Source organism: Rhinoraja longicauda, chromosome 31 (genome assembly GCF_053455715.1).
Source record: "Rhinoraja longicauda isolate Sanriku21f chromosome 31, sRhiLon1.1, whole genome shotgun sequence".
NCBI classification, from domain to species: domain Eukaryota; kingdom Metazoa; phylum Chordata; class Chondrichthyes; order Rajiformes; family Arhynchobatidae; genus Rhinoraja; species Rhinoraja longicauda.
In genome coordinates this window covers 22,648,599-22,662,699 of record NC_135983.1, presented here as the reverse complement: position 1 = coordinate 22,662,699, position 14,101 = coordinate 22,648,599, and the positions used below count along the sequence as shown (strand labels likewise).

The following is a 14,101-nucleotide window of genomic DNA, read 5'->3' as shown; positions in this document are numbered from 1 at the left end:
AGGAGGAGGCCATTTGGCCCTTCGAGCCAGCGCCGCCATTCATTGTGATCATGGCTGATCGTCCACAATCAGTAACCCGTGCCTGCCTTCTCCCTGATTCCACCAGCCCCTAGAACTCTTCATCCATGACCAATGGGTGAAATTTAAAAGAGAGTTAGATAGATTAAATTTGTCCTGACCTTGAAACGCCCACAGAAGCTCCAACAATTACCAAAGTCTGCTCCAGATACGCTGATTGTAAAAGCTGTAAGGAATCATAAGAAAAATAATTTTGGAGTTTAGAGATACAGCGCAGAAACGGGCCCTTCGGCCCTACCAAGTCAACGCCATCCTGGATACTAACTCCACCCGACACACACTGGGGACAATGTTCAATTTCTACCAAAGCCAATTAACCTACAAACCTGCACATCTTTGGAGAAAACCCACGCGGTCACAGTGAGAACGTACAAACTCCGTACAGGCAGCACCCGTGGTCAGGATCCAGCCCTAGTCTCCATTGCTGTCAGGCAGCAACTCTACCACTGCACCACTGTGTCGCCCAGTTGACCTGAAATATCTGAAACATTTAAAATTAGAAGAAGAAATAAGGTTGACCAAAAGTATCTAAAACATTTCAATAATTTGAAGCATCGAACCGACGCAATTTAAAAAATCTATAGTAGTTACATTGCCCAATTGCTTCCTAATGAGCAGCATGCAATTCCGTTGAAATCATCGCTGTCACAGATTCTGGGCAAGAGTGGTGTCGAATACAAGAACTTTAAATAAGGGGATCTCACCAAGACTGGGTTCCGCCTTCCGAATCTGTCAGAAAGGCCAGGACTTTTTTTGTTTGTTTTTGAATGTGTATTCATTCGTAGATGTCTTGAACTCGCTGCTGTGTGTGCTGCCAAATGTTTTTTTGGTTCCGTTCAGAACGACCAGGTTTAGCCAGCGAGGTCTGGCCCGATGTTGAGTTCCTCTTCCACTGCCTTCATCTCCACGGCAACGTATTTGGCCAGGAATCGTCACCCGCACAGTGCACCCTTTCTCTTGCCTTCAGAATTGACGATCTGTGTGAACACCTTGCACTGGCCTCTGATCTTCTCTGGATCATGATGAAAGGGTGTCTACCTAAAAAGGTTACGTCGGGTTTGTTTTCTCTGCTAGTGCTCCAAGACCCACAGAGAATATTTCCAGCAATTTCTTTATTTTTAAATGTGTAAGAAGGGATTGCAGGTACTGATTTAAACCGAAGACAGACACAAAATACTGGAGCAATTTGGCGGGTCTACCAGCATCTCTGGAGAAAAGGAATAGGTGGTGGAAGAAGGATCTTGACTCGAAACGTCTCCTATTCCTTTTCTCCAGAGATGCTGTCTGACCCGTTGATTTACTCCAGCTTTTTGTGTCTATCTTCTTTTTAAAAAAAGATTTGGATCTTTGGCATCCGCAGATTTTGTGCTTTCACGGCATCGTCTGTTGTACCACAATTGTGCTTAACTAGAAGCCGATTATTTCACGATTTTCTGATTTCTACAAATGGAGAAGTTTGATTAGTACACAGCCTCGACCCGAAACGTCACCCATTCGTTCTCTCCAGAGATGCTGCCTGTCCCGCTGAGTTACTCCAGCTTTTTGTGCCTTTCTTCGGTTTAAACCAGCATCTGCGATTCCTCCTTACACTGGAATGCAATGCCTTGCTCAGTCCCTGCGATACGAGAGGGGGGGGGGGGGGGGGGGGGGGGGGAGGGGGGAGAGGGGGGAGAGGAGGGAGAGTGAGTTTGCTCACTGTCCTGGTGTGTTTAAACCGGACTCCGCTGCAGAAGCACGCACGTCTCCGCTTGTTAATTGAGTGATTTTTAACAGCTTTGCCCGCAATTTAATTGGATCCTTTTCATCTTTAATGACCTGGAAGTGAAGCAGAACAGAAGAATTGCAGCCCCCAGGTGTAATGCACACAGTACCTCACTCATCGCATTAGTTCTGCACTGGTGCCCGCATAGAATACAGTCTAAGCCTGCCACGGGTAGTGGTTGTGATGAGCTCGAATGGCTTCCCCGTCCGTATCCCCTGAATTCGAGGACTTAGTTAATGTGGGCTCTGGCAATATTTTCTGAGGCCACGTTATATGATAAGATTGGAGTTGGAGGAGGAGTGGGGCTTTTGTCTGGGGAACGGGAAGTTTGGGCCATTGTGGGCTCCATCTCTCCTTGATCATCGTTGCATTTTGCATTTGTTCACCTACCCCACAGCCAACAATGGAGCATTGTGGGCTCCACCTTTCCTTGATCATCATTGCATTTTGCATATGTTCACCTACCCCACAGCCAACAATGGAGGGAATAGATGGGTAGGTCTTGCCGACCTCTGTGTTAGATACAGAAACTGTCCCTACTCTCAGTCACTGCCCATTAATCTTGATTTCAACACCCGGTCAATATTCTCCATCCCTGCGTGACTCTTGCATTGTGTTTATCACCCTTTCACCTCTGGGCAACACTCATGCACCTTGTCCGTAAGTCTGCCATAGCACCTCCCGTTGTCCCCAGCTATTTTCTTGCTGATCTCCACTGTTGTAAAATCATCCCCTATGTCTCCTTGCTTTGTCCCTGCCCGGCCCTTGTACCATGCATTACTGCCTGCACCCCTTTGCTGTTCAGTTACTCTACACCTCCATTCCCCCCATCTGGAAGGCCTCAAAAGCCCTCCGTTTCTTCCTCAACCGCAGAACCAGCCAATTTCCCTCAACTAACACTCGCCTCCACCTAGCGGAGCTGGTCCTTACCCAGAACAACAACTTCTTCCATTCTTCCCACTTCCTCCAAAAAAAAGGAAAAAGGGTCCTCGACCCAAAATGTCACCCATTCCTTCTCTCCAGAGACGCTGCCTGTCCCCCCGCTTAGTTACTGCAGCATTTTATGTCTATCTTCCCTTTAGACAATAGACAATAGGTGCAGGAGGAGGCCATTCGGCCCTTCGAGCCAGCACCGCCATTCAATGTGATCATGGCTGATCATTCTCAATCAGTACCCCGTTCCTGCCTTCTCCCCATACCCCCTGACTCCGCTACCCTTAAGAGCTCTATCCAGCTCTCTCTTGAAAGCATTCAGAGAATTGGCCTCCACTGCCTTCTGAGGCAGAGAATTCCACAGATTCACAACTCTCTGACAGAAAAAGTTTTTCCTCGTCTCAGTTCTAAATGGCCTACCCCTTATTCTTAAACTGTGGCCCCTTGTTCTGGACTCCCCCAACATTGGGAACAACTTTGCTGTGATAAGTTCTGTACCACGTCTAGTGATAGGTTGTCAGCCATTCCATCCTTCCAGTTGTTTTAGCCACAGACCTCCTCTTCTTTGTTATCATTGCATTATTTCTCTCTCAATGCTTTTACTGTTATTACCTCAGTGTGACCAATCCCTTTGATATTCTCCCCCTCTCTGCTTTGGAATGTAAACATTGCTGACGAGATCACCACTTATTTCCCATTGAAGATGGACACTAAAATGCTGGAGTAACTCAGCGGGTCAGGCAACATCTCTGGAGAAAAGGATTAGGTGATATTTCGGGCCGAGATCCTTCTTCAGTGTAAACCAGCGTTTGTACTTCCTTCCTGCACATTTACTTCCCGTTCTTCATTTCCCTGAGATGGTGGAGATATTGCTTCCTCTTGTGTAGAAAGGAATTGCAGAAGGGTCTCGACCCGAAACGACACCCGTTCCTTCTCCAGAGATGCTGCCTGACCCGCTGAGTTACTCCAGCATTTTGTGTCTACCAAGGAATTGCAGATGCTGGTTTACACCGAAAATAGACACAAAAAGCAGGAGTAACTCAGTGGGACAGGCAGCCTCTCTGGATAGAAGGAATGGGTGATGTTTTGGGTTGAGAGCCTTCTTCAGACTCTATAAAATAGATGTCAGTCGATAGTCTGTCTCCTGTGATGGAGACGGTGAGATCAGAAAACAGTAGGGAGATGTCGGAGATGGTCCAAGTGAATTTGAGTGCAGGATGGAAATTAGTAGTGAATAAGTGCCTTGATCCGAAACGTCACCCATTCCTTCTATCCAGAGATGCTGCCTGACCCACTGAGTTACTCCAGCATTTTGTGTCACGGCATTGATAAAGGGGACAATCGATATAAAGGGGATTGATCGCATGAAATTGAATCTGCATTCTCTCTTAGCCAGCCTATCAACCTATAAACACGTTGATTATTGTGGAATGAACATTACCGTCTGAAGACGGGTCCTGACCTCACCTATCCATGTTTTCCAGAGATGCTGCCTGACCCGCTGAGTCGCTCCAGCACTTTGTGGGTTTTTTTTCTATACCAGCATCTGCAGTTCCTTGTTTCTCCATTACCTGTCAGATATTGTCCTGGGCGACTACAATGGTGTAGCGACAGAGTTGCTGCCTGACGGCGCTTGCAGCGCCAGAGACCCGGGTTCAATCCTGACTACGGGTGCACTCTGTAGGGAGTTTGTACGTTCTCCCCGTAACCTGCGTGGGTTTTCTCCAAGATCTTCGGTTTCCCCCCCCCTCCCCCCACTCCAAAGACATAGAGGTTTGCAGGTTAATTGGCTTGGTATAAGTGTAAATTGTCCCTAGCGTGTGTAGGATAGTGCTCGTGCACGGGGTTCACTGGTTGGCACGGACTAGGTGGGCCGAAGGGCCTGTTTCCGCGCTGTATCTCTAAACTAAACTAAAGGACAGAATAGTTTTCATGGAATACTTAATTACTGGGAGAGAGAGATGAGTAAAAGAATGAAGGTACATTTTTGTACATCTTCCATGACTTCAAAGATCCAATAGTGCTTTACCACCAGTGAGGTACAGGTGACCTCTCTCCCCCTCTACATTGCAGCCTGATCAGGCAACGGAAATTGTTTGTTCCAAGAATTCACAAATCACTCCCCAAAATGTTGGGATCTGAAATAAAATTTGCTCAGAATAAAACAGAATTAACTGTAAGAATAAGTGTATAAGCTCAAATTTATTTATTTTCCAGCCCTTGTTTGTTTGACGCACACACAGATGATGCTTTAGTAAATAGTGATGTGGACTGTTTTCTTGGAATAAACCCCCCCACACTGATAACGCACGGTAATCCTGTTATTTTTTGAGTTAGTGGCTGTTGAAATCACAGAGAGTACACAACCAACAATCATTCACGAGGAGATCGTCTATTTGTGAGATGCTTCTTGAGATTAATTGAGTTAAGGTTTGGAAATTATTGTTGTATAATTCCATTCCTGAACCTTACACTGGCAAGAAGTTTAAACATAAGGCAACTTAACGTGATTAGATCAAGGATATTATCTTGTGGAACTTCAGTGGTGATGTCCTGGGGTTTTTGTTGATTGGCCTCTGACAACCACAGCCGTGTGTGTGATGTGACTCTCTGATTCCCAATAATCTCAGTTACTCCAGGGATCGCTCGTGTCATGTTGTGTTGACGTCAAACGTGCTTCCTGGACTTTTCATACACACAGTCCTTGCATCAATGGCCATTCCAGGCCTGCGATGCAATCTGCTCCAGTTAAATACAAACTAAGCAGTGATGCACTGAAACTAAGCACGGATGAAGGGTCTTGATCCGAAACGTCACCCATTCCTTCTCTCCAGAGATGCTGCCTCTCCCGCTGAGTTACTCCAGTATTTTGTGTCTATCTTCAGTTTAAACCAGCATCTGCAGTTCCTACCTACTCAAGCATTGATGAATGTTCCCTTCAGGTATCAGCCTGGAAAGAACAATAGTGAGCCCTCGCTTGTAAGTGGACTAAGGGGCGGGGGATGGTGTTTGTTAATGCCGACTGTCCGCTGTAACTAAGTGAGGGGGGATGAATATCAACTAGTTTATCCGAAAGCCCTGTGGGAAGAAATGCAGCGTTGGGGGAAGGGTTGGGGTGAGGATTAAGCCAGTGGGAATTCCCAGGCCAGGGAGCCACAGAGCTGCCGGCTCCACACGCGGTGCACCAGGGACGGGCTCGGCACTCACGCCGCCTTCACGCTGCTCGCTCTCCCTGCTACCGCATCTGGAACGTGGCGCCAGCTCGTTGGTTAACTGGTGGGTGGGGGGGGGGCGATGCAACGGGAGCCGGGAGGCATCCGTGGGTGCATTGCCAGGGAGGTGCAGCTGCAGTACCGAGCACTGCGTCTACATCCAACGCCCCGGGACCTTGCGTTGTTGCAGCAGCTGCAAACCCGTGCCCAATGCGACGGTCTTCAAGATGTTTGCCGCTCGCTCTCTCTTCCCACCGCCGCCTTTCCGCTTCACTGCGCCACACCCGACGACCACCTCCACGATCGCGGTCCGCTAGAACCAAAACGCGTTACATACAGATCCATAAGGGTGGACTGTATCCGGGAAGGGTGAGAAGATAATCCTTGTACATGTGGTTTGTCAGTGTAGTTTGTCAATGTAGTTGAGGGTGAGTGGAAGCAAAAGCAAAAGATGTTGCTCAACCCAAAACGTCGCCTATTCCTTTTCTCCTGAGATGCTGCCTGACCCGCTGAGTTACTCCAGCATTTTGTGTCTATCTTCGGTGCAAGCCAGCATCTGCAGTTCCTTCCCACACAGCAAAGAAAATTGTGGATGTTGGAAAGCTGAAGTAAGCCGGCCTACTGGGGTTAAGAAACTTTGTTCAGCGCAGGAGTAAATTGGGTATAAAAGTAAGTTTTAATTTGCAGGCGGTGATGAGGAGGGAGGAAAGAATGAAAGGAAAGAAAAACCTGTGAGGTAGTTAGTGGAAGGCAGGAGTATACAAATGGAAAAATGATGTCGGTCGTTACGGGCAAGAAACATTAAATCACCGAGGTGGATTGGAGGAGGAGAAAATACCCAGCGCGTCAGTCATCTCCCGTGCAAAGAAGAAGAGTAGATGATTCGGAGGCTTTCCTGCAGAGCAAGAGTTTCACACAAAGGGTGGTGGGTGTGTGAAGCAAGCTGCCAGAGGAGGTAGTTGAGATGGTGACCATCCCAACATTTAAGAAACAGTGAGACAGGTGCATGGATAGGGCAGGTTTGAAGGGATATGGGCCAAACGAGGGCGGGTGGGACTTGTGTAGCTGGGACTTATTGGCTGGTGTGGGCTTTGTTGGGGCCAAGGCCCTGTTTCCATGCTTGTATGACTCTATGAGCAGCTAATAGAGATAAGCTAGATTTAAGATGCAGAGAAACAGGGTGAGAAGAAAGGTACTTTCTGTCATAAGCTGGAAAACAGACTGGTCGTCAATGCATCGAGCTTCAAATACAGTAAGATTACATGAGATCACCAAAGGAATGCTGGAAAAAAATCGGGAGAATGAAATGGAGTAGCTGGATTAATGAATATTAGACACCAAGCAATCCTCTGAATTGGAGGTCGAACACAGCACAGGAATAGATCACGCAGCCCACAATGTCTGTGCCAAATATAATGCCAAAATAAACTAATCTTATCTCCCTGAACATGATCCACATCCTTCCATTCCCTGCATATCTATGTCCATCCAAAAGCCTCTGGGGCACGACTAACATATCTGCCTCTGCGACCATCCCACCACTCTCTCTGTTTAAAAGGAGGGGAGGGGGAGTGGAGGAGGGAGGGAGGGGGGAGGGGGGGAGTGGGGGAGAAGGGAGAGGGGAGGGGGGGTTGAGGAGAGAGGGGAGGGGAAGACAGGGTGCTGCACCAATGCAGGAGAGGTTTGGGCCCAACGGGTCCACTTGGTCTAGTCTCCTTTAAACGTTGCCACTCTCATCTGAAAGTTATGCCCTTTTCGTCTTTGACATGAAAAGGTTCTGACCATCTACCCCTATCCTTGCTGTTTGTGATTTTGTATACTTTCCTGCATAAAGGTAGAGAAATGAAGGGAGTCGGTGATGGGAAGGGGAGATTGGAGAAGAAATTAGCAGTGGTCAAAGAAGGAAATTAGCGTTGATGCATACATACATATACATATATATACAGCCGGAAACAGGCCTTTTCGGCCCTCCAAGTCCGTGCCGCCCAGTGATCCCTGTACATTAACACTATCCTACACCCACTAGGGACAATTTTTTATTTTTTTACATTTACCCAGCCAATTAACCTACATACCTGTACGTCTTTGGAGTGTGGGAGGAAACCGAAGATCTCGGAGAAAACCCACGCAGGTCACGGGGAGAACGTACAAACTCCTTACAGTGCAGCACCCGTAGTCAGGATCGAACCTGAGTCTCCGGCGCTGCATTCGCTGTAAAGCAGCAACTCTACCGCTGCGCTACCGTGCCGATGCAGTCACGCATGTGCTGGGAAACCGGACAGGGGAGGGGATTGGCAATACGTTAGCAGGCGTCGTAGTTTCTTGGACTCTTTTGTGGAGAGAAAAAATCTGATACAAAAATTTCAGGTTCAGTGACCTTCCATCATAACTGGGAAAAGCTGGAAAATTAAACAACTTTGCAGTTGCAAAATAGTTGTGGGGTGGGGGTGGGGAAAGAGAGCTGAAGGGAAAGTCTGGCAGGGTGAAAACGATGGGAGATTAATTGAGGATGGGCACAAAATGCTGGAGTAACTCAGCGGGACAGGCTGCATCTCTGGAGAGAAGGAATGGGCGACGTTTCGGGTCGAGACCCTTCTTCAGGCCAGAGTCAGGGGAAAGGGAAACACAAGATATGGACGGATGGAGAGAGACACACAACAAATGAATGAAAGATATGCAACAACAAAAAAGTGACTATGATAAAGGAATCAGCCCATTGTTAGCTGTTTGCTAGGTGAGAATCAGAAGCTGGCGTGTCTAGGGTGGGGGAGGGACGGAGAGAGAGGGAATGCAAGGGTTACTTGAAGTTAGAGAAATCAAGATTCATACCACTGGGATGCAAGAGTTGGTGATGCCAGCTGAAAGATTGTGGTAAAGACACGGGAGTAACAAAAGACATCTGGAGGGAAGTGCGATGAGGAAGAGCCAAACGCAGAACATTTGAACATTCCTGAAACAGATTGGAAAAAACACTGATTGCCAGAAGTAGTTTAGTTTGGAGATGCGGCATGGAAACGGGCCCTTCGGCCCACCGAGCCCGTGCTAACACTATACTATAACACACTAGGGACAATTTACAACTATACCAAGCCAATTTACCCACAAACCTGCACGTCTTTGGAGTGTGGGAGGAAACCAGAGATCCCGGAGAAAACCCACGAGGTTACGGAGAGTACGTACAGATAAGCACCCGTAGTCGGGATTGAACCTGGATCCCTGGGAACCTGGGTCCCTACTGCCGCGCCACCGTGCTGCCCCTAGTAGTTGGAGATTTGAATTTATAGAGTTCAGTGTCAGTCGTTGAAGTGTTGTTCCTCCAGGTTATATTGAGCTTCAGTGGGACGTATAAGAACAGGGTGCAGACTTCAAGCTGAAATTGGATGAAACTGATGGGACTGTTTGGACAGCTGGCATATACTTGATGGTCCAAATGGTGGCCTTGTGTATCATAATGAAAAATTAGAAACAAATTCTCCATCTCACTCCTCCTCTGGCCTCTTGTCTTTGACCTCCTACAGTACTACATTACTCCGATGAAGTTCAAGGAACTGCAGCTGAACTTTGACTAAGCATGTTTGAATCCTTTTGGGGTCGACTATAAAACAGGCAGTTTTGAATTATCAGCATTTCCAGTATTTCCTATTCCAGATTTCCAGCATTCCTAGCACAGGCTTATAAGTAATCTCAGATGATAGTTCAACAGTTTCATCTCTAGGCTTGTATTAACTTGTACTCTCAACCTTCCCATTATTTAATCTCTCCTGCCTTCCACTATATCACAGAACATAAAACCTGTTCATCTATACTTACTTGCACTTCTGATAACAGGCCACCGACTTAAAATATTAACTGTACTTCTGGCCACCATAGATACTGTACTGTGAGACAAGGGGATGGTGGGATCTTGAGCAAAAAAGAAAGTGCTGGAGAAACTCAGCTGGTCAGGCAGCATCCATGGAGTGAAATGAACAGACGATATTAAGGAAGATAGACACAAAATGCTGGGGTAACTCAGCGGGACAGGCAGCACCTCTGGAGAGAAGGAATGGGTGACGTTTCGGGTCGAGACCCTTCTTCAGAAGGCATCCTATCAGTGGCTCGGGACCTTTCTTTAGACTGATGGAGTTGGAGGGAGAATGCTGGGTAAGAGAGGTGGGGGTGGGGCAAGCCTGCCAAGTGATAGGTAGACACAAAATGCTGGAGTAACTCAGCGGGGACAGGCAGCATCTCTGGAGAGAAGGAATGGGTGACGAAGGGTCCCGACCCGAAACGTCACCCATTCCTTCTCTCCAGAGATGCTGCCTGTCCCGCTGAGTTACTCCAGCATTTTGTGCCTACCTTCGATTTTAACCAGCATCTGCAGTTCTTTCCTACACAAGTGTTAGGTTGATGCAGGTCAGGGGGCCGGGGGCGATCGGCAGATGGGTGGAGTAAGGGACAAGGACTAGAGATGAAAAGGAGACAAAAGGGTGTGAGATAAGGAAAGAAGAGGCGGAGGAGGAGTGAAATGCAAAGCCGGAGGGAGGAATATGGGTGAAAGAACATGGAGAGAGGGGGAGAGAAAGAGGGGGCATTTGAGACCCAGATGGTCGGTAGGTAAACTTCAGAGGAAGAAGGAGCAAGGTGACCGGGGTGTTGGGACAAATATGTGCAACAGGTTGGGGGGGGGTTAGGGTAAAGACAGCGGGTTAGGGGGGTATTATTGAAATCGGAGAATTCTATTTTCATACTGTTGGATTAGTTTAGTTTATTGTCACGTGTTCCGGGGTACAGTGAAAAGCTTTTGTTGTGTGTTAACCAGTCAGCGGAAAGATGACACATGATTACAGTCGAGCTGTCCACAGTGCACAGATGCAGGATAAAGGGAATTACGTTTAGGTTAGGCTACGCAAGGGGAATATTGGGGGGAAGAACTGGAAGTTATTAATGTGGGGAAGAGTATATGAGGTGTATCATATCATCATATCATATCATATATCTACAGCCGGAAACAGGCCTTTTCGGCCCTCCAAGTCCGTGCCGCCCAGCGATCCCCGTACATTAACACTATCCTACACCCACTAGGGACAATTTTTACATTTACCCAGCCAATTAACCTACATACCTGTACGTCTTTGGAGTGTGGGAGGAAACCGAAGATCTCGGAGAAAACCCACGCAGGTCACGGGGAGAACGTACAAACTCCTTACAGTGCAGCACCCGTAGTCAGGATCGAACCTGTGTCTCCGGCGCTGCATTCGCTGTAAAGCAGCAACTCTACCGCTGCGCTACCGTGTACTGGATGTACAGTAGATGGGAAGACATCCAAGATGGATAAGGGGAAACAAGATGGAGTACTGTGTGCAGTTGTACAGGGCCCCAGTGAGACCGCACCTGGAGTACTGTGTGCAGTTGTACAGGGCCCTAGTGAGACCGCACCTGGAGTACTGTGTGCAGTTGTACAGGGCCCTAGTGAGACCGCACCTGGAGTACTGTGTGCAGTTGTACAGGGCCCTAGGGAGACCGCACCTGGAGTACTGTGTGCAGTTGTACAGGGCCCTAGTGAGACCGCACCTGGAGTACTGTGTGCAGTTGTACAGGGCCCTAGTGAGACCGCACCTGGAGTACTGTGTGCAGTTGTACAGGGCCCTAGTGAGACCGCACCTGGAGTACTGTGTGCAGTTGTACAGGGCCCTAGTGAGACCGCACCTGGAGTACTGTGTGCAGTTGTACAGGGCCCTAGTGAGACCGCACCTGGAGTACTGTGTGCAGTTTTGGTCTCCAAATTTGAGGAAGGATATCCTTGCTATTGAGGGCGTGCAGCGTAGGTTTACCAGGTTAATTCCCGGAATGGCGGGACTGTCATATGTTGAAAGACTGGAGCGACTAGGCTTGTATACACTGGAATTTAGAAGGATGAGAGGGGATCTTATCGAAACATATAAGATTATTAAGGGGTTGGACACGTTAGAGGCAGGAAACATGTTCCCAATGTCGGGGGAGTCCAGAACAAGGGGCCACAGTTTAAGAATAAGGGGTAGGCCATTTAGAACTGAGATGAGGAAAAACCTTTTCAGTCAGAGAGTTGTGAATCTGTGGAATTCTCTGCCTCAGAAGGCAGTGGAGGCCAATTCTCTGAATGCATTCAAGAGAGAGCTAGATAGAGCTCTTAAGGATAGCGGAGTCAGGGGGTATTGGGAGAAGGCAGGAACGGGGTACTGATTGAGAATGATCAGCCATGATCACATTGAATGGCGGTGCTGGCTCAAAGGGCCGAATGGCCTACTCCTGCACCTATTGTCTATGATCTATTGTCTAAGATAGAATCGAGGTATTTGAAGATAACATTGGCTGTCCATTTCCTCCACAGATGCTGCCTGACCAGCTGAGTTCCTCCAGGACTTTACTTTTTTTTCTCTGACCTGGTGAGTATTGTCAGCTTTATCTGTTTGCAGTTCAGTTGTCCGGCAGTCACAATGCTTTGCTTTTAAATTGTCAGAGAGAAAGTGTAAATGGAAGAACCACCATTTACAATTGTTGGATGCAATGATGAATCCAGACACTGTTGTATTCCTCATAGAGAAACAAGATGCTGTTCTCGGCACTTCTTTCAAATAGTGTAAGGGACTGGAAGAGTGCAGAGTGTCATGTGTGCAAACAGGTCCTTCGGCCCAACTTACTCACACCGTCCAACATGACCCAGCTACACTATTCCCACCTGCCCACGTTTGGTCCACATCCCTCCAAACCTGTCCGATCCATGTACCTATCTAACTGTTTCTTAAATGATGGGGTAGTCCCTGCCTCAACTACCTCCTCTGGCAGCTTGTTCCATACACCCACCACCCTTTGTGTGGAAAAGTTACCTCTCAGATTCCTATTAAATCTTTCCCCCTTCACCTTAAACCTTTGTCCTCTGGTCCTCATTCACCAACTCTGGGCAAGAGACTCCGTGCGTCTACCCGATCTATTCCTCTCATGATTTTACACACCTCTACAAGATCACCCCTCATCCCCCTGCTCTCCAAGGACTAGAGTCCCAGCCAAACTCAACCTCTCCCTTTAGCTCAGGCACTGGTCCTGGTAACATCTTCGTAAATCTTCACTCTACCCTTTCCAGCTTGACCAGTGTTGCTGAGAAACACTCTTTCTCCATCCGTGGGTTCTGTCTGATCAGCCAGGTATTACCACTATTTCACACGGTCGCTTTGCGGTGCTGGCTTGAAGGGCCGAATGGCCTATTCCTGCGCCTATTGTCTATTGTCTATTTCCAAAATGACTTCCAGTGATAACTGGGCCCGGGTTTTCGTAAGTTGCAGAAAAGATGCTGCAGGGACCCGGTTGCTGTGAACCTGGTCTTGTTGATAGAGGTTACAGGGAGAAGGCAGGAGAATGGGGTTAGGAGGGAGAGATAAATCAGCCATGATCGAATGGCGGAGTAGATTTGATGGGCCGAATGGCCCAATTCTACTTCTATTTCTTGCGATCTTATGATATTGAGCGTACAGAAAGTGGGGCCACAATGTTTATGAACTGCAGGAATGAAGGAAGACCCCAGTCAGTGGACAGAAGTAATGTCATTCAGCCGAAGAGTACACTCAACCTTGCCCTGATCCGAGTCTCCTTGAGTCAAAGAGGCTCACTTTATTTTAGTAAGAAGCATCGAACGCTCTTTAATTCTTAAATCTGATCAAGTATAATTCAAGGGGACAGTGATAGCTCATTATCTATCAATGGTTTCACCTTTCATTTGGCTTCTCTGAGTGGAGATAACCTCATCTTTTTGGGCTCCAAGTAGACAATAGACAATAGGTGTAGGAGGAGGCCATTCGGTCCTTCGAGCCAGCACCGCCATTCAATGTGATCATGGCTGATCATTCTCAATCAGTACCCCTGCCGTTCCTGCCTTCTCCCCATACCCGCTGACTCCGCTATCCTTAAGATCTCTATCTAGCTCTCTCTTGAATGCATTCAGAGAATTGGCCAGTCTTGGTTTTGCAAACCGCATTCAAAAGCATTGAATCTGTGGTTGGTGGGAGCCTTCTGAACTCCAGACCCTCTTGGCAGATCATGAAGTCCTGCAAAATAGGGTTTCAGCCTTGCCTTTAACACTTACTTTAAAAGTTTCCATCAAAGA

General features: G+C 47.7%; 1 protein-coding gene across 4 annotated transcripts in view; it reads left to right on the top strand.

Annotated features, from left to right (window-relative positions):
* The window catches only part of LOC144608210 (retinoic acid receptor RXR-alpha-A), a 129,538-nt gene that overhangs the window by 30,571 nt on the left and 84,866 nt on the right, over window positions 1–14,101 (top strand). For 3 of the 4 annotated variants that reach the window (XM_078425766.1, XM_078425768.1, XM_078425764.1), the window contains exon 2: window positions 12,335–12,389. The gene's annotated coding sequence lies outside the window, so the exon portion shown is untranslated. Of the gene's footprint in view, window positions 1–1,032; window positions 1,125–12,334; window positions 12,390–14,101 lie in introns of those variants that run through there. The other variant, XM_078425765.1, reaches the window with a different exon arrangement.